The sequence below is a fragment of the Ranitomeya imitator genome, chromosome 1 (genome assembly GCF_032444005.1).
Source record: "Ranitomeya imitator isolate aRanImi1 chromosome 1, aRanImi1.pri, whole genome shotgun sequence".
Classification (NCBI taxonomy): Eukaryota; Metazoa; Chordata; class Amphibia; order Anura; family Dendrobatidae; genus Ranitomeya; species Ranitomeya imitator.
In genome coordinates, this window is record NC_091282.1 from 576,251,234 (window position 1) to 576,274,528 (window position 23,295).

A 23,295-nucleotide genomic window follows, 5' to 3' on the forward strand; every position below is an offset into this window, starting at 1 on the left:
AGCCCCAACCCTAACTCTAACTTTAGCCCAAACCCTAACTTTAGCCCCAACCCTAAACCTAACCCTAATGGGAAAATGGAAATAAATACTTTTTTATTTTATTATTTTTCCCTAACTAAGGGGGAAATGAAGGGGGGTTTGATTTACTATTTATAGCGGGTTTTTTATCGGACTTTTATGATTGGCAGATCTCACACACTAAAAGACGCTTTTTATTACAAAAAAAATTTTATTGCAAAAAATTGTTTTCTTTTCCCACATTTTGAGAACTATAATTTTTACATATTTTGGTTCACAGAGTCATGTGAGGTCTTGTTTTTTGCGGGACTGTTGTGAATTCTGTTGTCGAACTCTCCTGTGGTCGTGAATGGTACTTCGGCGAGTTCTGTTTATGGACTCCCTCTGGTGGCTGTGAGTGAAGCTGCTGCTTCTGAGGTTCCTTACACAGGTGACGTGGTTTATCCTTTGGTTGGCTGCTCTATTTAACTCCACTCAGATCGTTACTCCATGCCAGCTGTCAATGTTCCTGCATTGGTTCAGTTCGCTCTTGGATCTTTCTGGTGACCTGTCTTCTCCAGCAGAAGCTAAGTTCCTGATAGTTATTATTTGTTCATTGTTTCCTTGTCCAGCTGGTTATCATGATTTTGTCTTACTAGCTGGAAGCTCTGGGATGCAGAGTGGCATCTCCGCACCGTTAGTCGGTGCGGAGGTCTTTTTGCACACTCTGCGTGGTCTTTTGTAGTTTTTTGTGCTGACCGCAAAGATACCTTTCCTATCCTCTGTCTGTTTAGTAAGTCTGGCCTCCCTTTGCTGAAACCTGTTTCATTTCTGCGTTTGTGACTTTCATCTTACTCACAGTCAATATATGTGGGGGGCTGCCTTTTCCTTTGGGGAATTTCTCTGAGGCAAGGTTTATTTTCTATCTCTAGGGCTAGCTAGCTCTTAGGCTGTGAAGAGGCGTCTAGGGAGAGTCAGGAACGCTCCACGGCTATTTCTAGTGTGTGTGATAGGATTAGGGCCTGCGGTCAACAGAGCTCCCACATCCCAGAGCTTGTCCTGTGTGAGTTTAACTATCAGGTCGTACCGGGTGCTCCTAACCACCAGGTCATAACACGGGACGAGTTGACGTTTTTATTGGTGTCATTTTCGGGCACGTGACAGTTTTTGATCGCTTTTTATTCCGATTTTTGTGAGGCAGAATGACCAAAAACCAGCAATTCATGAATTTCTTTGGGGGTTCCACGTTTGGTAAAATTGATAAAGCAGCTTCATTTTTGGGGTCAGTACGATTACAGCGATACCTCATTTATATCTTTTTTAAATGTTTTGGCGCTTTTATACGATAAAAACTATTTTACATAAAAAATAATTATTTTTGCATTGACGTTTTCAGCAGTACCATGTTTTTTATATCCCTCTTTTTGATTGCGTGTTATTCCACATTTTGTTCGGTGTTATGATAATAAAGCGTTTTTTTGCCTTGTTTTTTTTCTTTTTACGGTGTTCACTGAAGGGGTTAACTAGTGGGACAGGTTTATAGGTCAGGTCGATAAGGACGCGGCGATACTTAATGTGTGTACTCTTATTGTTTTTTTTAATTTAAAGAGATGTATTTATTGGAACAAATTTTTTTTATTTATTTAGGATTTTTTTTTTATACATGTAAATATTTTTTCTTTTACTTGTTTACTTTGTCCCGGGGATGACATGACTATATAGTGTCAGATCGCGGATCTGACACTTTGCAGTGCACTGTGTCAGATTAGCGATCTGACAGGCACTACAGGAGGCTTGCTGGTGCCTGCTCTGAGCCGGCGCTTGCAAGCTGCCTCCCTGCAGGACCCGGAAGGAGCCCCGTGGCCATTGTGAATGCGGGGCCTGCAGGGAGGAGGAAGGAGGAGACGCTCGGAGCAATTCGATCACATCGCTTTGCTCCGAGGGTCTCAGGGAAGCACGCAGGGAGCCCCCTCCCTTCGCGATGCTTCCCTATGCCGCTGGAACGCTCCGATCATGTTTGATCGCACTGTTCCGGGGGTTAATGCGCCAGGAGCAGTCCATGACCACTCCTGGCACATAATACTGGATGTCAGCTGTGATAGTCAGCTGTCACCCGGCACCGATCGGCTGTGCTCCCCCCCTGAGCGCGGCTGATTGGTGATGATGTACTATCCCATCGGTGGTCATACGGGCCCATACCACCTCGACGGGATAGTACGTCATATATCAGAAAGGGGTTAAATAGAACCTCTTTCAGAAACACTACTTATCTGCAGATACATGGTTAATCTACAGATAAATAGCATTTTTAATCATGTTAGGCTTGTTTCCTGAAAGTGCGGCTACAGGGAGAAAATCTTAATATATACTTACCTTGTAATGTCTTCACATCCTGTTCCATCCAGATGTGTCTGGACCCCAGAAAGTGTCTCAATATGGAAACTGCTGGTGGTACCAGCCTCTTGCGCAGTACCACCAGCGGAACACCGTCACACCACGCACACAATGTATACGCCATACGCACCATGCACACACACACTGTATATGCAGTATGCACCACACACACACAATGTATACGCCGTACGCACCATACACAGACATACTGTATACGCCGTATGCACCACACACACAGACACACACTCTGTATACTCAGCCTCTTGCGCAGTACCACCAGTGGAGCACCATTGTGAACATGCCGCCGCTGGGATCAGCTGAATGATTCACTTACTGCCGCCATCTTTGTACAGGAGGAGCACATGCGCAGTTTTAATGTGACCGCCATTATCTGTCTGCACAAAAGATGGCGGCGCTCTGATTTACTGCGCTTTCGTGAATTCCGCGCAGGTGCAGTGAATCATTCGGGCGATCCCGGCGGCAGATGCGTGGTGTGTCTACAGGCATAGGAAGCCGGTCACATTAGAGGGGTTTCCCACGAAAATTCATTTTAGAAATTGTCTGTGTCTGACTGTTTACGGAGCATACCACATCTCCTGGGCAGGGGAGGAAGCAAAAGACAATACTGACATTACAGCAGGGGATCACAGTGGATTTCTTTTGTCAGGAAAAATATTTAGCTGACTGTTTTGAAACAATATTTAACCTCACAAAATGTATCCTCTGCAATCTCCTGCTGTAATGTCAGTATTGTCTTGTGCTTCCTCCCCTGCCCAGGAGCTGTGGTATGTTCGGTACACGGTCAGAAACAGACAATATTTAAAATGAACTTTCGTTCATTGGAAAACCCCTTTAATAGCAAATATCAATGCCAACATGGCATGGTACGCCAATAACAATAAAAGGAAAGCAGCAAAAGCACAACGTCAAAGACAACAACGGGCAAATGAGACTCTTGAGGGTATGTGCACACGTTGTGGTTTTTGCTGCAGATCCGCATTGGATTGGCCGCTGCGGATTCGTAGCAGTTTTCCATGTGGTTTACAGTACCATGTAAACCTCTGGAAAACCAAATCCGCAGTGCCCATGCTGAGGAAAATACTGTGCGGAAACACTGCGGTTTATTTTCCGCAGCATGTCAATTATTTGTGCAGATTACGCAGCGTTTTGCACCTGCTCCTCAATAGGAATCCGCAGGTGAAAAAGCGCAGGTGAAATCCACACAAAAAGCGCAGGAAATCCACAGTTAATCCGCAGTAAAATACAGTGCGTTTCCCCTGCAGATTTTACAAAAACGGTGCAAAAAAATCCGCACACGGATCTGCAAGGTGGACACATAGCCTGAAGAGCAACTGCATCGGTGGGACAAAAACAATGCCTATAAGCGTAGGCGTGAAGCACATGGGGTAGACAGGTCAATGAAGAGAGCACAGATGGGAGAAGTCAGCACATGGGGAAAGAGAGAGTGGATAGGTGGGCGAGCACATGGGGGGAGAGATTTTCAACGCTGCAAAGCCTGCCCCCATCGTGACATTACCGCCCTCCCGATGCGATAGCATAGGGCCTCCATCTAGTTAAATTATATTTTCCATGAAGCAGCTCGCTTTCAGCTATCGTGGTGGTGCAGAGTGGTTCCCGTCACCGTTCACTATACAGTGAGTATGCTGTAATTTCTCCCTAACACCTTAACTGAAAGCCTGCTGTGCGGTGTTTGTGTGCAGAATGTCTACAGAGGAGGATATTAATTACTGTGCCAGTGAGTGATTACAGCATACTCACTGTATAGTGAGCCGTGACTAGAATCTCTCCCTGCACTTCCCTATGACTGGCAAGAGTGGCTGCAGGGAGGATAAAACTATATTTCCTCCCTGTCACTGATGTTCCAATAAGTCTGCCAGGCATGGTAAACTAATTGGAACATGGTAGACTTATTTTAAAGACACACAGTCTGCAAAAGAACACGGACATGTGAACTGCCCCATAAACTATGGCTATGGGTATATGAGCGAAAACCAAGGATAGAACACGTCCAGGAAAAACAGACATCTGAATGAGGACTACGACTGTCTAAGAGTGCCAATTGTCTAAAAATTTGACTGTATGTATAGATATGTTTTCATGATTATGATTAATTGTGGGACAACCACTTAAACTTTACACCTCTATTTCTGCTGATTTATGCCAATACCTGAGTACGAGCCAGTAATTACACATTTTCCCTGTATGTTGAATTTTAGTCTCTTGGGCCATGCGTATGGCGTGGACTGGAGAAAAAAGTATGGTGGTACTCAATACTAGAAATTGAGCCTAATAAAGAGGCCACTAGTGTGATAGAGGAACACACTTGTACATGAAGACTACACGCATGCTCTCATACTTTGGTGCGTTATATTTCCTATTGGTGCGGTGTGAACCATGCCCACATTCTACAGCTAAGCCCAAGACTATTGGACAGTCAACGGTGCGTACTATGGAGCAAGGAGAAACCTATGATAACAGGACGCGCTGAGTAGTAATATAGAAGGGTTTGGATACATTTTGACTGTTTCTAATTCAGTGGTTCAACAATACTTGAAGACGTGTAATCTGCTGGACAACCTCCGTTACATTAACATAAATGAGTATCTGATATTACAACCTAAAGCTTTGCTGTATCACAAGTTTATCGTACTGAGCAAACACTGCTTCAACATGTGGATCTTTTTGCCTTTGGCCGATTTAAGTGGACACTGTCTGATCACCCACCATCCAGTGCTGCTGTCATGAAGTTTCCCGACACAAGCCATGTTGGTAAGCTTATGTTTGTTTTCTGCTTAATAAAAGCTGCTCTTTGGTCAGCAACATTCCTGGCGGTGCATTCCCGCTGTCAGCATCCCCTGACCATTGCCCTGTCACTCCTGGTCACGGCGTGCCAACAGCCTGCCTATTATTGACGTGCCCTGATTTATCGATTGGAAATGGGCAGAAGGAAAAATGAGGACTAATGACGTTCAGTAAGGATGTGTGCAGGTAAGATAATGCACGCAGGGATATGAATACGAAAACTTGGTTATTGTCTTTTTGCTTTGCAGGGTTTGTTGGTCTTTTCTAGGGGCTACCTAGGAAAGGATTCTGGCTTTTTCTATGTGTATTTGCTGTAGCACTGTGATTTAGCATCTAAGGGACAGTTATATTATTACTGTTACCTACTGAGATATTTACCACTGTTTTGTAATTTTTTATAATCTTTACCAGGCAAGCACAGCATACTGTATGTATTTTCTGAGGATGACCGTGGCTTTTTTATTGAAACATTTTTGGTTGTTCCCACTTACCTTACTAAATAGCCAGGGGTCACTAGATCAGAATCCGTGAGGTCGGGTAGGTCCAGATTCTTAGGTAGAATAGTTGCAATTAATGCAAAATAAGATGTAAAAGATAATTGAATTATCAGTGATCATATAAAGGAGCTTGGCAGTTGTACTTGGTTGTCTTTGCACTAGTAGCACCGAGGCAAAGATCAGATAAAGTAATGTATAACTGTAAAAGTAGATGAGGGATAAATAAAGAACATAAGTGATTATGCAGAAAAGTTATCATTGAGCAGGAATAAATTAGTAAAAATAGAGTCAGTAGAGAAATATACAGTTGTGTGAAAAAGTGTTAGCCCCATCCTTATTTCCTATTCTTTTGCATGTTTAGCACACTTAAAGGGAACCTGTCACCACTTTTTTGCTCCAGTACTGCGCCGCACTGCTTTTCGGCTTTGCCCACAGTTGGGCAAGCATACTGCGCATGCGCAAGTTCACATTGCAATGCGCACGCACAAAATCTGTACGCGCTCTGAGAGATTCACGGCGAAGAATGCCTACAGCAAGCCGAGGAGGGGTGGAGTGAGGGAACAGAGGCAACACACAGCGGACCGGAGTGAACAGATTAAAATACAGCGTGGGACAAATAAAAAAGGTTTTTATGGGTGATGCATGAGGTGTCAGGGGATTTCAAATGTAGATATGGAATGCATACCTGACAATCAATTAAATGATATTTTTAGCTGATTGAGCAAAAAAGTGGTGACAGGTTCCCTTTAAATGTTTCAAATCACCACAAAAAATTAAATATTAGACAAAGATAGTACAAGTAAACACAAAATGCAGTTTTTAAGTGAAGGTCTTTATTATTCAGGGAAAAAGGAATACAAATCTACAAGGCAATGTGTGAAAAAGTGATTGCACCCCCTTAAAACATATCTGTGGTTTATTGCATCTAACCTACAGTGGGTACGGAAAGTATTCAGACTCCTTTCAATTTTTCACTCTATGTTTCATTGCTGGGCCTTTCTTGACTGGCCTAGCCAGAGCCTGGACCTAAACATAATTGAGCATCTCTGGAGAGACCTGAAAATGGCTGTCCACCAACGTTCACCATCCAACCTGACGGAACTGGAGAGGATCTACAAGGAAGAATGGCAGAGGATCCCCAAATCCAGGTGTTGCATCATTCTCAAGAAGACTCATGGCTGCACTAGCTCAAAAGGTTGCTTCTACTCAATACTGAGCAAAGGGTCTGAATACTTATGACCATGTGATATTTCAGTTTTTTGTTTTTAATAAATATGCAAAAATTTCTACATTTCTGTTTTTTTTTCAGTCAAGATGGGGTGCAGAGTGTACATTGAGAAAAAAATGTACTTTTTTAAATTTACCAAATGGCTGCAATGAAACAAAGAGTAAAATGATTTAATTATATGCTCGTTTTTCCCGGGCGGCCTGTGAGGGGGGGGGGGGGGGTCTTCATGTGATGCTCTGATTAGGTATTCATAATGAGGACTGCTGACAGGTCACTGATCCAATTATGGTTGAGGTTATCCTGATATTTAAAACAAAAAGGCATTTAAAAATGGCTCCCGCGCAGTAGCAGCTAGCAGTGTATATAGAGGGTATCTAATAGCTGCTACTGTATATACACCGCTAGCTGCTACTGCACAGGCGCATCGGGCACCATTTTCAAATGCTTTTGGTTTTTTTTTAATATCAGGATAACCTCAACCATAATAATTATATGCACATTACACATGCGATTAGGCTGCAGCGCAGGTGCCACGGCCGCCACCTGCCTGCAGAAGGAGTTTTTTTTTCTTAGTATGTATATAATATTCATTATGTTAACTAAGGGGCAGGTCACTGAGGGACTAGTGACCTGTCAGCAGGCTTCAATATGAATACCTAATCATAGCACTACATGAAGACACCCTCACAGGCTGCCCCAAGGCACAGCACCAACCTGACAGTGTCTGTAGGTTACTGTGCACAATCCTGCTGACAGGTTCTCTTTAAAAAGTACCTGACTAACAAAGTGAAATAGACCAAAAGTTCCTCAAAAGCTAGACGTTATGCCGCGGTCCAAAGAAATTCTGGAACAAATAAGAAACAAAGCAAATGAGATCTATCAGTCTGGAAAAGATTATAATGCCATTTCTTAAGCTTTGTGACTCCAGGAAACCACAGTGAAAGCCATTATCCTCAAATGCTGAAAACATGGAACAATGGTGAACCCTCCCAGGAGTGGCTGGCCAACCAAAATTACCCCAAGAGCGCAGCAACGACTCATTCAAGAGGTCACAAAATACCCCACAACAATATCCAAAGAACTGCAGTCCTGAATTACCTCAGTTGAGTTCAGTGTTCGTTACTCCACCATAAGGCTGTAGTCACATAACGTATAAAAAAAATCGGTCCGTTTTTCACGTTCGAGATTCCCAGAAATGTTCCCAAACAATGATCCGTATGTCATCCGTGTGAAATGCGAGGATGCAATTTTTTCTCCATAAAGTATCCGTGTGACATCCATATGGCATCCGTATGGCCTCAAATATTCATGAAAACATATATACAGTCTATGAGTAGCGTAGCTACCGGGGGGGCAGAGGGGGCCATTGCCCCAGGCCCCGCGCTCTGAGGGGGCCCACCCGGAGCTACGCTACTGTAACTTCATGCGCCGATGCAGTTACATTCTACGGCAGAGCAGGGAGAATCGATCTCCTTGCTCTGCCGCTATAGGGCCCATGAGCAGGGGGGGCCCGGTGCCAGCAGTGGGCCCCCCGCCCGTCATCGTATGGTGAGCTGTTTCAGCATCTAGCTCACCGTAGTGATAAGGGAAGGAGCGCTGCGCTCCTCCCTTCATCCCCCACACCGCCTGACAGCAGGCGCGATGACGTCACCGCCCAGCGCCCGCTGTCAGATGAGCGGGAGCAGGAAGCACCGCTGGAACAAGGAGGAAGAGAGGTGAGTATTTACTGTGTATTTTATGGGGGCTGCCTTATTCTACAGTATCTGCCTATAGGTGGGGAGTGCTGCCTTATTCTACAGTATCTGCTTATAGTGGGGGAGTGCTGCCTTATTGTACAGTATCTGCCTATAGGGGGGAGTGATGCCTTATTCTACAGTATCTGCATATAGTGGGAGAGTGCTGCCTTATTGTACAGTATCTGCCTATAGGGGGGGAGTGCTGCCTTATTCTACAGTATCTGCCTATAGGGGAGAAGTGCTGCCTTATTCTACAGGATCTGCCTATAGTGGGGGAGTGCTGCCTTTTTCTACAGTATCTGCCTATAGGGGGGGAGTGCTGCCTTATTCTACAGTATCTGCCTATAGTGGGGGAGTGCTGCCTTATTGTATAGTATCTGCCTATAGGGGGGAGTGCTGCCTTATTCTATAGTATCTGCCTATAGGGGAGAAGTGCTGCCTTATTCTACAGTATCTGCCTATAGGCGGGGTGCTGCCTTATTCTACAGTATCTGCCTATAGGGGAGTGCTGCCTTATTCTACGGTATCTGCCTATGGGGGGGTACTGCCTTATTCTACAGGATCTGCCTATGGGGGGCAGGGGGAGTGCTGCCTTATTCTACAGGATCTGCCTAAGGGGGGAGTGCTGCCTTATATACAGAATCTGCCTATGGGGGGAGTGCTGCCTTATTCTACAGGATCTGCCTATGGAGGGTGCTGCCTTATTCTACAGGATCTGCCTATCAGGTATCAGGTGTAGTAATAGGGACACATACGGCAGCAGGGGCTCAGTATTGGGGTATCAGCAGGATGAGGAGTTTGTGCAAGTTGGAAATAGATGGTGATGGCCGGAATGTGAGAAGTGAAACGTGTCTTTGTTGTTTTCTCTGCAGACGAGTTGTAGCTGGAAGAAGTTGTCATGTCCGTCTGGGCTAGATGGAAAAGTGACGATTCCATCATAAAGAACGTCAATGGTAAGTCATTATCTATAACTGAAATCCAAAAGCTATGATGGCTAGCACTCAACTGGGGTAAAGGTGACGGTGCTAGTGAAGGGAACCGAAAGTTTTTATTATCTATAACTGTGCTGTGATCTCTTATATGCTCTGTAGGACTGGTATCTACCACTGACCATATGGCGGTAATATCCATGTTGGTCGTTATATAGAGATTATCTTCAGTAACAGCGCGGTCATCTGCTGAAGTTCTCCACTATTAGGGGGCGTCATTGACTTGTAATCAAGGTTATCTGGTTAGGGGCCCACTCAGAAGCTTCGCCCCCCCTGTACCAAAACCCTAGCTACTCCCCTGCTCCTTACACATTTTTCAGGATTACTAACTTTTGAGGGTGGAAGTTGCAAAGTGGGATAGGTAGAAGAAAATAAATATTGCAGTCCAAGGTACATGAGTATTACAATTTCTTATGATATTTTTAGAGTAATGGAATGTGGGAAGGTGAATAGAGAGCTACATATCAGAGCTTAGCAGTGCAAACCAACAGTGATGATAAGATATGGTTTCTGGACAGAGAAGACACAGGTGATTGAGGAAGTATAAGGAGTATATCTCATTGGCTGCTTTCCAAGTCTTCAAGCTATCGATACTGAGGAGTCCAAGGTCAAATGTGACGGGCACATCTACCACCTCCTCACCCCGGGAGGGGCCAGTAAAAAAGCTGCAATTAAACTTTGCACATTCACATTGTGCAAAGGCTGAGCTATCGCTTTCTGACAGATGCAGGAATGTTGTAATGTAGGTAAGCTGGGTTCAATGTTTACATTATTATTTTGCCATTGACTACTTATTTGTTTTAGTATTTTGTGAATATTACATTCTACATAATTAACTAGTAATGAGATAAAAAGATTTAGATACATAGTGCCATAAGAAGATGCACCTAAGAACCACAAGATTGCAGGCAGGTAAATGCACGGGCCATCTGATAGGTCTGGGAGCCGACCCCACAAGTATCGCCGTGCCTGGCACAGCTCGGTCATGGGAATATGTTTCATTTTAACTGCCTGCCATCTCATGGTTCTTAGGCGCATCGTCTCATGGCACTATGTACCTCCCCTCAAAGATATACTTCTCTGGCTGTGGCCAGTAACACTTTATATGCACTTCTTGTGCATTGAATCGGGCTTTGGTTTATTTGCATCAGTCCCTCTTGAGTAAGCTCTCTTGATTGCCAGGACAGCCTTTGATTCACATTCGTTTTCCTCATACTAGAAGGTTTTTAGCATTACGGTTTGTCTCTACTTTGTCTTTGACCACTCAGTCCTCATTAGGCTGCTATTATTGTGTACTCTATAATTCTATATATATTTTTAATACGTATCCCTTGTATGAGATTGTCATTCCTATATTATATTCCATGCAAATTTTGGTTACTCATGTCTGGGATCCCACTGTTGTGTATTTTTAATTGTTTTTATGTTCACTTTGCTTGCTGTGTTAGTGTCTAATAAAATTGATATATACGTTTTTATATTGGACTGTTCACATGTGATTAGATAGTCTCTTCTTCTTGTCTTACTACTTAAATTTACTACCGATGTGGCACATCCTCTATATACTTACCCTATTATTTCTATTTTTACTGTTTTGCGCCCTTATTCTATACATACTGATTCTGACAGCTGACACCTGCCACTAAGTGTCAAGAGTGGTCACAGACTGCTCCTGGCACGTTAACCCCCAAAGTGCAATTGAACACAATCGAAGCATTCCAGAAGCTGGCAGAGGGCTAACTGCCATGCTGCGGGGTCTCTGATCGTTGCCATGGTGCCTCAATGTCATCATGATGACATTTGGGTCACCAGAGCTAGGAAACTTTCTGATCATGTGGAGTGCATGATCACCAACTTTCCCTGTCAGTGCAGAGCTGACAGTTTCTACAGCATGGGGATGCTGCTGCATCCTCACTCTGTAGAAGTGATCAGCCTGCAAAAAGTTATAGTCTCATAGTGGAAAAAGGTCAAAATGTTAGGAAAAAGTAAAAAAAAAAAAATTGTAAAAGTATTTTTTAAAAATAATACAAAAATCAACAGATATTGTATCTCTAAATAAATATTTGAATGAAAAAAAATCTAAACAGTAAAGTACATGTCATGACTCTGGATGGGATTATCCTGCCTCTGTCCTGGTCAGGTCAGGGTTAACTAGAATTGCCTCTCTCTGTTTCTGGGGTGGCTATTTAATGCTGGTGGTTCCTGGGTAAGGTGTCGATGATACTTCCGTTTACTCGGTTAGTGATTGCTGACCCAGGTTACTCATCTGTAATCACTGTGCCTCAGTGCCTGTGAGCTTTGCTGTGTATGACCCCGTTCTTTCCCCTAACTTCTTGCCTCTGTTTTCTGCTCAGTACTAATCTGTCCTTCCTGGTACTCTGACCCCCAGGCTAGTCTCAGTTTACTCTTCGGTCTTGTCCCTGGTACCTCGCTCTCGTCTGGCTTTTGACCCTCGGCTCCCCACTGACTACATTGTTGTTCTCTGCCCTGTGCTCTGCCCTCTCAGCTGACTCCCCATCCTCTCGTGTGGTAGCTCTGCCCCTCTGCAATCACGTGGCTGTTTAGTCTCAGGTCCTGTGCTTACTGCGTGCTTAGTTTCTGGTTCTGTTCGCACTGCATGCCATGCTCCTTACACTCCTGTCTCTCGGTCCCATGCCCCCTGCTTGCGCCATCTGGGCTTTCCACAACTGACACTATCGGTGTCACTACATTATCACCGACCCTAACATTTTTATGGGGTCTTGTGACTCATTGTGTGTTATAGACCCACTGCGTGCGTTGTCGGATCAGGTGGCTAACATGACCAAGATGATGCAGAGCCTGTCTGTTGAGCAAAGAGCGTTGGTCGCTTCATACCAACAGGTACAAAGGGAGTTGGCAGATACGGTTAACACTGTTCAGGTTGCCTCCTCTCCATCTGGCAATGCGGAGGGTACTGTTTCTGATGTCTTCTTGTTCTCTCCTGAACCCTCTGTCACCTTCCGGAGACCTTTTCTGGGGATAAGAGAAAATTCCGGGTGTTTAGGGAGAGTTGCAAACTACATTTTTTCCTGTAAACCAAAAAAAGGAGCAAAAATAAGAACCTATCAAATTACTCAAAAATAAAGCTCAAGCAGACAACTAAATATGATACCAAAAAAGAACTACTTAAAAAGAAATGTAAAATAAATAACTAAATCCAAAAAACAATAATGTTCAAATATAAATAATTTTATTTAGAGACACCAATCCAATCTAACACAGACACATAATAAAAAACATAAACAACAAACTAAAAACCAGAGGGGGCAGAGCACCACCCGTAATCTGAGTAATCAATCAAGGTAGTGCATTGTACTATACAAATTCAGCTGCCATAATTAGGGAAATATATCCTCCATATACTAAGTTTCATGAATATTAATAAATAAATAAGTAAAGTGCTTATGAGTATTCAATCCAGTCCAAGTAGTATCATATAAAGTGCATAAATAACAGGGTCTATATAACCTCAAGATATATTAATAAAGTGCACATAGTAAGATCATATATAGTATTCCCTAATAGGAAGGTAACTGGCACATAGTAAAAAAAGGACCTCCATATACTAACCAGGATTCATTTCCCACGTGGTGCTACTGCTACCCCGCACTCCAACGCGCGTTTCACACGTTGCTTCGTCAGGGAGTGATGGGGAATGAGGGCTATAGCCGTATATATATATGTCCACATAATTAAGTATAGCCAATGGTATATTTCTCACTCACGTGCGTATAATCCGGCGCTTGATTCACCGCCGCCAAACACGGCACCATGTCACCGGCCCTGCGGCAACGTCACTAGAGGGAGCAGTCGCACCCTCTGTAACGTCACAGGCAGGGCACGTGACTAGGCACACGTGCAGGGAGGCAAATCAAGCGCACAACACCGGAGCGGCCATTGGAAGTGTTGGCAAAGAAGAGGACATAGGAAAATATAACAAAACAAACGACCAAGTACAAAAATAGAAGGTAAATCACGCGCATAACATCAGAGCGGCCAAATGTGTTAAGAACAACAAATATGGGCACAAAAATAAAGAAATATATATAAGTGTATTGCACAAGGTGCTGGAATCATTCTGTGCAGGTGATTAAATTATCACCTGTGCAATACAAGGAAATCCTGAAAACATGACCTGTTTGTGGCCCTCGAGGAATGCAGTTTGACACCTCTGCCCCAAAGTGTTCAGCGTAGAGTGCCAGATAAATGTCCCAAATTTTATGTAGAATGTTCACTGTGGATGCTATCTGACCTGTGATGCGGTGGTGTCCGTCTTTTTAGGTAAGCATAAAATTGCAGTCAACCACAGTTTTGTGCACTTCTGAAAAGAAGGACACCGCTAAACAGAGGCCAAACGGAGTCCAGAGTAACTCTGCTGCCTCATAGTGAATGGCTCCCTCAGGGATTTCATCTGAATCACTTGACTTGGAGATTTAGATGAGGATCCAAGAAGTATTGTTTCTCCTTGTAGCTAGTGACATGGTAAACATGCCGAGATGAAAAAGGCTTAAAGCCGCAATGTTCCTCTGGGAAATATGCAAACTGTCTCTCAGAGAGGAAGAGGCCTTGTCATATGACTTAGGATAAAAGCCAAACCAGAATCTCAATTTGCAGACACTGAGTTTCAGGGTACTGCCCCTCATCAGTGCAAAGTGTGAGATCTGGTTTGGATGTGTGAGAGGCGTCTGAAGGGGATCCAAGAAGTATTGTTTCTCCTTGCAGAGAGTGACATGTTAAGTATGCTGAGATGAGGAGACTTAAAGCCACAATGCTCCTCTGGGAATTATGCAAATTGTCTCTTCAGAGAGGAAGAGTACTAGAACTCTAGTGCCACCTATTGGAACTAGCAATGCTAAAGGTCTATTTCAGTACCCTGAAACACTATGTCTGAGATTCTGGATTGGTTTTTATCGTGACTCACAAGATTCGCTAAAGGGTCGACATTGACATTTAGGATTGCTACTTCCAATAGATTTAGACGGAAACCCCAAAGTAAGTAGTCAGCGTAGAGAATTGGATAAATGTAATCCCAAATGTTATGTACAATATCCCCAATAAAAGCTTCAACTCAATCCACAACAAAAACAAGCCCTGACTCAGGTCCATCATCTGTTAATGGAAATAAAGGGGGCTTTTACCTTACTAGTAGCAGAAATGCTCTGGAAAAGCTAAATGGCTCCTCACTAGCCAAAAGAAATTCAGCAAATTCTCCGGTCCCAAATCCTAAACCACATATTGTGTCCACGTTGGGCATTTCTGAAGCGATGAGAGCCCACCTAACTTACGGGTGCATGCCTCCAGAAGCAAGGGTTGGGCATAACATACTGGTGACTGCAGTGTACTGGTCACTTCAGTGTACTGGTCACTAGGGTTGAGCGAAACGGGTCGGCCACTTTCAGAAGTCGCCGACTTTTGGCAAAGTCGGGTTTCATGAAACCCGACCCGACCCCTGTGTGGGGTCGGCCATGAAGTCGGCGATCTTCTGAATGTGGTATCGGAATTCCGATCCCGATTTCCGATATGTTTGCAATATCGGAAATCGGTATCGGAATCCATATTTAATGTAAAATAAAGAATTAAAATAAAAAATATCGCTATACTTACCCTCTGACGCGCCCTGGTACTAACCGGGAACCTTCCTTCCTTCGAATCAGCGCTTTCAGGACCTTGCGGTGACGTCGCGGTGACGTCACCGCGACGTCACGCAAGGTCCTGCAAGCGCTGATTCTTAGGAAGGAAGGCTGCCGGAAAGAAGCAGGGCGCGTCTGAGGGTGAGTATATTCCTATTAGGTATATACTCACCCTCGGACGCGCCCTGCTTCTTTCCGGCAGCCTTCCTTCCTAAGAATCAGCGCTTGCAGGACCTTGCGTGACGTCGCGGCTTGTGATTGGTCGCGCGAGCGGTCACATGGGCGGCCGCGTGACCAATCACAAGCCGCGATGTCACCACAAGGTCCTGAAAGCGCTGATTCGAAGGAAGGAAGGTTCCCGGTTAGTACCAGGGCGCGTCAGAGGTTAAGTATAGCGATATTTTTTATTTTGATTCTTTATTTTACACTTAAATATGGATCCCAGGGCCTGAAGGAGAGTTTCCGCTCCTTCAGACCCTGGGAACCATTGGAAACCCAATGCACTGCATTGGGTTTCGAGTTTCGGCCGACCCCGACCCCGACTTTTTTATAGGATCGGCCGATTTCACTCGACCCGACTTTTGAAAAAGTCGGGTTTCGTGAAACCCGACCCGATCCTATAAAAGTAAAGGTCGCTCAACCCTACTGGTCACTACAACTGCAGTTTGCAATTTTCAATCAACAACATTTATTGCTGCTTGTTTCATGGAGTCAAAATCGTCACTACACCTGTAGATAAATTCTCCAAAGGGTATAGTTTCCCCAATGGGGTTATTTGAGGGGTGATTCTGCTGTTCTAGCAATTAGGGGCTCTGTATATGGAGTCCGCAAACTGTTCTATGAAAATCTGAGCCCCAGGAGGCAAATAGAGCTCTGTTCCTCCTGAGTCTCTCCATATTGCTAAGTAGTACTATTTAGCCATATCTGGGGTATTTCCGTGTTCAGAAGAAATTGGGGGACACATTTTGGTGCCATATTTACCCACTTCTTGTGTGAAAATGTAAAATCTGGGGCTAATACAAAATTTTGGTGGTAAAAAAGTAGTTCTTTTGTTTTCACTGCCCAATGGTATAAAATTCTGGCCAAAAAAGAGAAAGCACCACTGCAATAAATGCACACCACAAAATTGTATACAAAATTATTTAACAGTATATTTTATTGGTATGCCACACAAAATATTAAAACATAATTAAAACTAGACAAGAATCAATCCACTCAGAAAAAAAACAAAGTAAATGTTATTGTGCCCAATGTACACATATATGCATATAAACCAATCTCAGACCTACTGGCTCATGGGGCTATGTGCTGCAACTCTGCAAACCTAACGTGGACAATAACATGCCCATCAAGGAAAAGGGCCCCCCAAGTAAGGGAAGGATCCTATAGGTAAGACCACAGAAGATGACCAAAGACAATCTACTTTATAATTGTCTAAGGGTCACTTCAGTCTTTCTGTCTGTCCGTCACGGATATTCATTGGTCACGGCCTCTGTCTGTCATAGAAATCCATGTCGCTGATTGGTCGCCGCAAAACAGCCACGACCAATCAGCGACGGGCACAGTCCGGAAGAAAATGGCCGCTCCTTCCTCCCTGCAGTCACTGCCCGGCGCCCGCATACTCCCCTCCGGTCAGCGGTCACACAGGGTTAATGGCAGCGTTGACCGCGGTGTAACGCACTCGGTTAACGCTGTTATTAACCCTGTGTGACCAACTTTTTACTGTCCATGCTGCCTATGCAGCTAATGAATAGTAAAAATATCTAATGTTAAAAATAATTTAAAAAAATAAAAAATAGTTACATACTCACCCTCGGTTGGCCCCCGGATCGAAGCAACCGGTTACCGATGCTCCTCGCGATGCCCCGGTGACCGCTCCATGCATTGCGGTCTCGCGAGACGATGACATGCGGTCTCGCGAGACCGCTACGTCATCATCTCGCGAGACCGCAATGCACTCTTCAGACCGGAGCGCGCGACGAGCATCGGTAACCGGAAGCTTCGATCCGGAAGGTGAGTATGTAACTATTTTTTATTTTAATTATTTTTTTTAACAGAGATATGGTGCATACTACGTGACTGGGCAGTATACTACGTGACTGTGCTGTATACTATGTGGCTCTGTGCTGTATACTACATGACTGGGCAATATACTATGTGGTTGGGCAATATACTATGTGGCTGGGCAATATACTATGTGTCTGGGCAGTATACTACGTGACTACGTGTCTGTGCTGTATAGTACGTGGCTTTGTGCTGTATACTACGTGATTGGGCAATATACTATGTGGCTGGGCAATATACTATGTGGCTGGGCAATATACTATGTGGCTGGGCAATATACTATGTGGCTGGGCAATATACTATGTGGCTGGGCAATATACTACGTGACTACGTGTCTGTGCTGTATACTACATGGCTCTGTGCTGTATACTACGTGACTGGGCAATATACTATGTGGCTGGGCAATATACTATGTGGCTGGGCAATATACTATGTGGCTGGGCAATATACTATGTGGCTGGGCAATATACTACGTGGCTGGGCAATATACTACGTGACTGGGCAATATAATACATGTCTGTGCTGTATACTATGTGGCTCTGTGCTGTATACTACATCACTGGGCAATATACTATGTGGCTGGGCAATATACTACGTGACTACGTGTCTGTGCTGTATACTACATGGTTCTGTGCTGTATACTACGTGACTGGGCAATATACTATGTGGCTGGGCAATATACTACGTGGCTGGGCAATATACTATGTGGCTGGGCAATATACTATGTGGCTTGGCAATATACTACGTGGCTGGGCAATATACTATGTGACTGGGCAATATACTACATGTCTGTGCTGTATACTACGTGGCTCTGTGCTGTATACTACGTCACTGGGCAATATACTATGTGGCTGGGCAATATACTACGTGGCTGGGCAATATACTATGTGGCTGGGCAATATACTACGTGGCTGGGCAATATACTACGTGGCTGGGCAATATACTACGTGGTTAGGCAATATACTACATGGACATGCATATTCTAGAATACCCGATGCGTTAGAATCGGGCCACCATCTAGTATATACAGTTAGGGCCAGAAATATTTGGACAGTGACACAAGTTTTGTTATTTTAGCTGTTTACAAAAACATGTTCAGAAATACAATTATATATATAATATGGGCTGAAAGTGCACACTCCCAGCTGCAATATGATAGTTTCCACATCCAAATTGGAGAAAGGGTTTAGGAATCATAGCTCTGTAATGCATAGCGTCCTCTTTTTCAAGGGACCAAAAGTAATTGGACAATGGACTCTAAGGGCTGCAATTAACTCTGAAGGCGTCTCCCTCATTAACCTGTAATCAGTGAAGTAGTTAAAAGGTCAGGGGTGGATTCCAGGTGTGTGGTTTTGCATTTGGAAGCTGTTGCTGTGAGCAGACAACATGCGGTCAAAGGAACTCTCAATTGAGGTGAAGCAGAACATCCTGAGGCTGAAAAAAAAGAAAAAATCCATCAGAGAGATAGCATACATGCTTGGAGTAGCAAAATCAACAGTTGGGTACATTCTGAGAAAAAAGGAATTGACTGGTGAGCTTGGGAACTCAAAAAGGCCTGGGCGTCCACGGATGACAACAGTGGTGGATGATCGCCGCATACTTAATTTGGTGAAGAAGAACCCGTTCACAACATCAACTGAAGTCCAGAACACTCTCAGTGAAGTAGGTGTATCTGTCTCTAAGTCAACAGTAAAGAGAAGACTCCATGACAGTAAATACAAAGGGTTCACATCTAGATGCAAACCATTCATCAATACCAAAAATAGACAGGCCAGAGTTAAATTTGCAGAAAAACACCTCAAGAAGCCAGCTCAGTTCTGGAAAAGTATTCTATGGACAGATGAGACAAAGATCAACCTGTACCAGAATGATGGGAAGAAAAAAGTTTGGAGAAGAAAGGGAACGGCACATGACCCAAGGCACACCACATCCTCTGTAAAACATGGTGGAGGCAACGTGATGGCATGGGCATGCATGGCTTTCAATGGCACTGGGTCACTTGTGTTTATTGATGACATAAGAGCAGACAAGAGTAGCCGGATGAATTCTGAAGTGTACCGGGATATACTTTCAGCCCAGATTCAGCCAAATGCTGCAAAGTTGATTGGACGGCGCTTCATAGTACAGATGGACAATGACCCCAAGCATACAGCCAAAGCTACCCAGGAGTTCATGAGTGCCAAAAAGTGGAACATTCTGCAATGGCCAAGTCAATCTCCAGATCTAAACCCAATTGAGCATGCATTTCACTTGCTCAAATCCAGACTTAAGACGGAAAGACCCACAAACAAGCAAGACCTGAAGGCTGCGGCTGTAAAGGCCTGGCAAAGCATTAAGAAGGAGGAAACCCAGCGTTTGGTGATGTCCATGGGTTCCAGACTTAAGGCAGTGATTGCCTCCAAAGGATTTGCAACAAAATATTGAAAATAAAAATATTTTGTTTGGGTTATGTTTATTTGTCCAATTACTTTTGACCTCCTAAAATGTGGAGTGTTTGTAAAGAAATGTGTACAATTCCTACATTTTCTATCAGATATTTTTGTTCAACCCTTCAAATTAAACGTTACAATCTGCACTTGAATTCTGTTGTAGAGGTTTCATTTCAAATCCAATGTGGTGGCATGCAGAGCCCAACTCGCGAAAATTGTGTCACTGTCCAAATATTTCTGGCCCTAACTGTATATAAAGGGTCATCAATGCTTGGACATCTTTCATGGTCTTCGGGGTAGGCCAATCTTGCACCTCAGCTATTTTCTCTCAGGACGGATTTCACCCCTTCAGCAGAGATGACAAAACCCAGATATTCAATTTGAGTGCGAAACAGATGGAATTTCTGAGGTTTCACTTTTAAACCATGTTTTTGAAGACGGCTCAACACAAGAGAGGTACCCCAGGTCCAGTCAATCTTACTACATGTACCGAATAACGAATCCAATGCAAGTCAATGGGAAAGCCAAATATTTTTCAGCAAGACCCAACAAACAGGTCTGGGGGCATGGGAAAAAAGCTGAAATGGATGAGAAAAAGATAAAACTCTAAAACTAAATGGAAACAGCATGGAGAAGATGCCTGCATGCTTTTCTGACTCACTTATGGTATCTGGGAATAATGTCAGATTTAATACATTTTCCAATATGCTTTCGGAATCAAGTCTTTCATATAATGACCTCCACTCAGAATAATTGCCCCTACACAGCCCTTCATACAGTATATTGTCCCACACACAGCCCTTCACACAGTATAATGGTTGCCACACAGTATAATGGACCCATAACAGCTATCCACACAGTTCAATAGCAGTTAAACAACCCCACACACAGTTTGGTAACCCCCACATACAGTTGATGGTTACCAAAACTCCCCATGCTTTATGTTGATTCACATTCCATTACACACATAGTGATAGACACAAACTCTATCCAAACACTGAGAATGACAGCCCCACCATACTGATTGATAAATTAAAAGAAAAAAATACCTCTCCCCATTCTCCCTCTGCTCTATTCTCTACAGCAGAGCTGTCAAACTGCATTCCTGGAGGGCCGCAAACAGGTCATCTTTTCAGGATTTCCTTGTATTGCACAAGGTGCTGGAATCATTCTGTGTAGGTGATTAAATTATCACCTGTGCAATACAAGGAAATCCTGAAAACATGACCTGTTTGCGGCCCTAGAGGAATGCAGTTTGACACCTCTGCTCTACAGCGTGTGGTATGCAGCTCTGCATAGTGGGCATGATGTAAATGTGTCAGTATGCCTGCTACGCTGAGATGTCAGAGCTCAGACTCAAAGGAGGAATGATGAAACGGAGCGGACAACTCCCTGTGCCTTCATTGTTTGCAACCTTATCTGCATTCAGATACTGTTGAAAGTGTGACTCATGGGCCATGTGATCTGACACTCTCAGAGGTAAGCTGGCATACCTCACAACTTTTGAAGAAGGGAAAGAGGGATAAAGGTTGTGGCGTGCATAGCGCGCCGTGGCAATTTTTAGGCCACGCCCCTGACCACACCTATTTCACAACTATTCACACCCATATCCATGCCCCAACCACACCCATTTAGCACTGCTGATCACACTGTTTCATAAACAATAATTATAAACAGAAAAAAAATAAATTTATTAACAAGTAATGAATTAAAGTACATGCTACGCCCCCACTACTCTTTCTATTCTCACTTTTCTCCCCCATACTGTCTCCTCACACTATTCCCCTTCCTCATCATACTGTCTTCTCTCACATCCTCCTGTTCACCATACTGTCTTACTGTCTCCTCATATATTCCCCCCCCCACTTTCTATACTGCCTGCTCACACATACAGTACAGACCAAAAGTTTGGACACACCTTGTCATGTAAAGATTTTTCTGTATTTTCATTACTATGCCTCCAATTTTGAATAAATCCCCAACAGTGTCACCCGCAAAGCACCCACACACCATCACACCTCCTCCTCCATGCTTCACGGTGGGAACCAGGCATGTAGAGTCCATCCGTTCACCTTTTCTGCGTTGCACAAAGACATGGTGGTTGAAACCAAATATCTCAAATTTGGACTCATCAGACCAAAGCACAGATTTCCACTGGTCTAATGTCCATTCCTTGTGTTCTTTAGCCCAAACAAGTCTGTTCTGCTTGTTGCCTGTCCTTAGCAGTGGTTTCCTAGCAGCTATTTTACCATGAAGGCCTGTTGCACAAAGTCTCCTCTTAACAGTTGTTGTAGAGATGTGTCTGCTGCTAGAACTCTGTGTGGCATTGACCTGGTATCTAATGTGAGCTGCTGTTAACCTGCGATTTCTGAGGCTGGTGACTGATAAACTTATCCTCAGAAGCAGAGGTGACTCTTGGTCTTCCTTTCCTGCAGCGGTCCTCATGTGAGCCAGTTTCTTTGTAGCGTTTGATGGTTTTTGCCACTGCACTTGGGGACACTTTCAAAGTTTTCTCAATTTTTTGGACTGACTGACCTTCATTCTTAAAGTAATGATAGCCACTCGTTTTTCTTTACTTAGCTGCTTTTTTCTTGCCATAAAACAAATTCTAACAGTCTATTCAGTAGGACTATCAGCTGTGTATCCACCAGACTTCTGCACAACACAACTGATGGTCCCAACCACATTTATAAGGCAAGAAATCCCACTTATTAAACCTGAGAGGGCACACCTGTGAAGAGAAAACCATTCCCAGTGACTACCTCTTGAAGCTCATCAAGAGAATGCCAAGAGTGTGCAAAGCAGTCATCAAAGCTAAAGGTGGCTACTTTGAAGAACCTAGAATATAAGACATAATTTCAGTTGTTTCACACTTTTTTGTTAAGTATATAATTCCACATGTGTTAATTCATAGTTTTGATGCCTTCAGTGTGAATGTGCAATTTTCATAGTCATGAAAACACAGAAAAATCTTTAAATGAGAAGGTGTGTCCAAACTTTTGGTCTATACTGTACCTCTGACTCCCCATACTGTGTCTGCCCTCATCCCATCACCCTCACTCCCGATACTATGTCCACATACATTTTTCACATCACTACTCCTGTGTCCGCATACATTCCTCGTTCACTCCCCATACTGTCTGCACCCCTCCCCAATCACCCCTGTTTCTGCACCCATCCCTCATACTGTTTCCTCATACATGCCCCCATTCCCCCGTATTGTTTTCTCATACATAACTCCCATTCCCCCATACTGTTTCCTCATACATGCCCCCCATTCCCATGTACTGTTTCCTCGTACATGTCTCCATTCCCACATACTATTTCTTCACACATGCCCCCATTTCCCCATACTGTTTCCTCATACATGCCCCCTATTCCCCCATACTGTTTCCTCATACATGCCCCCCATTCCCTAATACTGTTTCCACGTACATGCCTCCCATTACCATGTACTGTTTCCTCCTACATGCCCCCCATTCCCCAT

At 43.9% G+C, this 23,295-nt stretch overlaps 1 protein-coding gene across 5 annotated transcripts in view; it reads left to right on the forward strand.

Moving 5' to 3' along the window:
• The window catches only part of MISP (mitotic spindle positioning), a 602,516-nt gene that overhangs the window by 493,814 nt on the left and 85,407 nt on the right, over positions 1–23,295 (forward strand). The window contains exons 1-2 of one of the 5 annotated variants that reach the window (XM_069767844.1): positions 5,295–5,400; positions 9,548–9,628. The exons of 1 other annotated variant lie outside the window; for it this stretch is intronic. The gene's annotated coding sequence lies outside the window, so the exon portion shown is untranslated. Of the gene's footprint in view, positions 1–5,294; positions 5,401–9,547; positions 9,629–10,270; positions 10,411–23,295 lie in introns of those variants that run through there. 3 more of the 5 variants (XM_069767841.1, XM_069767842.1, XM_069767846.1) reach the window with 3 other exon arrangements.